The sequence below is a fragment of the Cynocephalus volans genome, chromosome 7 (genome assembly GCF_027409185.1).
Source record: "Cynocephalus volans isolate mCynVol1 chromosome 7, mCynVol1.pri, whole genome shotgun sequence".
Taxonomy (NCBI): domain Eukaryota; kingdom Metazoa; phylum Chordata; class Mammalia; order Dermoptera; family Cynocephalidae; genus Cynocephalus; species Cynocephalus volans.
Window position 1 is genome coordinate 72,836,079 of NC_084466.1, and position 3,103 is coordinate 72,839,181.

Consider the following 3,103-nt stretch of genomic DNA (forward strand, 5'->3'; position numbering starts at 1 on the left):
AAAAAGTACAAAGTCTGTGATGGAAAATTTGAACTATTACTAATCCAGCATGAATGCCATGAAAAAAAATGGTTGACATTAGATTAATATATTTAATTGTAGAAGAAGACATACAATCATTTACAGCCTACATTCTCCTCCATCTTTGAGTTTCTTCAGTGTTTGGGAAAGATTTAGAATGACTTAATGGCAAAGGCAGGGGGAGTTCCCGGCTGGAAATAGAGCTTGGACCCAGCAGCCTATTTAAGGAAGCAGAAGTTGGGGCCTGCACAGGATTGCCCAGGGAGTTACGTTAGGCAGACCAAAGAAGGAGCATTCACTCTCAGCACTGGGTGCGGCTAAACCTGTGAAAGCATTTCAGCAGTGAAGCAGGACCACAGGAATGCAGTGCCTCTCTCCTGGACAGAAGATGATTATGCCTTAAGCACAGAAAAATCAAAGGTCCTAAATGTTAGTACTTAACTTAAAAATCACCTTTCTAACTCTTTAAAAATATTTATAAATTGTATTAATATTTGAGAGAGAGAAAAAAAATTGTGGAAAGAAGGAAGAAATATAAAATGTGGATTCCAACTACATTTTAAAGATAGTTGGAAGAATATTTTAATAAAGATGGAAAAATCGTCCAGTAAAATGTAAGTTCCATAAGGGCCTTATTTGTCTTGTTCATTATTCTGTCTTTCTGTCCTCATTGCCTGGAACAGTGCCTGGCATAAGGAGATGCTTAATAATATTTGTTGAATAATTTAATAAATGAATGGATTGATTGATTGATTAATTAATTAACCAATGTTAGCATACAAGGAGTCACAAAAAAAGTTCGACTTCTATCTTATCATAAATCCTACCCATTTTTGGCTAAAATTATTAGGATTATGTGAGTGAAGATGGTATTTTGAGCCTAACAATCAGACTGATCTCAACTGATTAAAATGTTTTCATAGATGCCAGACTTCTATTTTCTTGCCAAGAATTATTTTTTCTTTCTCCAAGTCCAAGTACATACTTTTTGCCTCCTCACCCTTAGGCCTATTTCAGTTTAACTATGAAGGCTTCACCAACAGAATTCTCTCTTTCTCTCTCTCTCTTTCATCAGCTACTAATTAACTGGACTCTTAATCACTTCATAGAAAAAAGTAATAATCAATCTATTCACAGATGCATGAGTTTATTTGTGGAAATGTCTGATTCCTGCTGCCAGGACAACAACTCCACTCTACTAAACGCTTCTCTCAGCCCACCCTTGTTCAGAGACAGAGAAAGTCTTCAAGAGCCAATGGCCATCTAAAGAGCCATCCATCTGCCCATGTGAACAAGAAACTGAAAGATTTCTGAGTATTCATTGAAAACACCTTTGAATTAGCACATACATGCATCTGAAACTGTCCTCTCTCAACCCTAAAGCCACAGATTAAAAGCATATTCTAATAAGTCAAAGCCATATGCCAGACCTTGTCTTTAGTTTCAGAATAAACAATGTGTTGAATGTCCTCACTATCTTTTCAGAGGCTTCCCAGGTCCCTGCCAGTCGTGTGCTGGCAAGGCAAAGACAGGCACCAAGTGTAAGAACTCATTCACTTTTGTTAAGATTGCTTCTCAATGAGACAGTAAGTGAGTAAATGTGGGCACAGAACTGACAGAGTGCCTGCTACACAGCAGAACTCCAAGAATGGTGGCTATCTTTTTTGCCTCCCCACTTAAGTACAACTCAGTCTCCTCCCCCAAATCTCCTGTTTAAATATTTTAAATTAATTGTATGTAATTGGAGTTGAAAGTCAGTGTTTTCACCAGCCATGCGCTCAGCCTTCGCGATGGGCCTGGTATTCGTAGGCCACTGTGGTAACGTGATCTTCCTAGAGCTCCTGGCGTAGAAGCATCCAGGATGTGGGAACATTGTAAAAATTTTTATTTATTGCTGTGGAAGGTTTTCTCTCTGAAGCTGATTTGGGAATGAAGCCGCCAGATATCCCAATAAGGCACTGTGCCATATTGGTAACCGTGTTCTTCACTGTCAGCATGGTAAACAGCTATGCCCTGATCTCGACATTGCTGTGTCCCTACATATGATATGCAGACCTGGTTCTCTAATTGCCAGCATGATTCGAGGAATGATCATTTCAAAGAAGAGATACAGTGCATTCAAATATGCCTCCATTGCCCCAGTGTCTGTGGAGATATTTATTTGCACTTTCATGTCAGCAAAGCATGTGACTTCCCAGTCCAGCTTGAGTGAGAATGAGGGATTCCAGGTCTGGCATGGTGGTTACTACGTATTGGGGCACTGACTTATGCCTTTCTGATGTCAGCAAGGATGGGCATATTCCAAGAGTCTCTGTACAAACAATTTGGGGAACACTCCATGGAGGCTTTGTTTTATAACCATGCCCTTCCTCTTCCTGCTTTCATCTTCTTGGTGTCTAAAATTTATGATCATGCAGTTCTATGCAATAAGTCTGAATTTTATCAAGTCCTAGAGCTTGGTGTGACAATGTGCACCCTGTGGTTCTGCCCCCCCCCCGTGAACGTTATCACTCAGGATGTGTGCATCCGGGGAGTGTTCATCTCACAACAGAATGTCACTCGTTGTGACTCTATACAAATTTGCAAGCCTCATCTTTTCCATCTTGTCCTTTCAGAACATTTTCACTCTGTGGCACTGGCTGGGCACCTAGTTTGTCTTCATTGGGACCTTAATGTACACAGAGGTGTGGAACAACCTAGAGACCACAAAAGTCAGCCTCAGAAGGCCGACAAGAATGGAGGTCTGCCTGGAATAGATAGACCAGTGTCATCATGAGGGAGGGATCTGGAGAAGGTCTGGCCACAATTTCACTTTTATTAACATGGAATTACCTCTAGTTTTGAATCACACATGCACCAGTGAATCCTCAGAAAGGAGACTTCTTAGATTTCTCATGGCTATACAGGCCAACATTTGTAGACTCCAAATAGAAATCCCTTAACCCTAAAATAGAAAAAAGAACAGTTCTATACTAAAAAAGAAAAAGAAAGAAGAAAGTCAACATTTTGGTTCCTTTTTATTTTATTTTTTCAGATTTTTTGGCAGTTTTCATTAATATAACTAAACTAATACAATCTGGTT

At 39.7% G+C, this 3,103-nt stretch overlaps 1 pseudogene; it reads left to right on the forward strand.

Moving 5' to 3' along the window:
- The first annotated feature begins 1,793 nt into the window (after window positions 1-1,793).
- On the forward strand, window positions 1,794-2,777 carry LOC134381662 (nucleotide sugar transporter SLC35B4-like; annotated as a pseudogene).
- The last annotated feature ends 326 nt before the right edge of the window (window positions 2,778-3,103 follow it).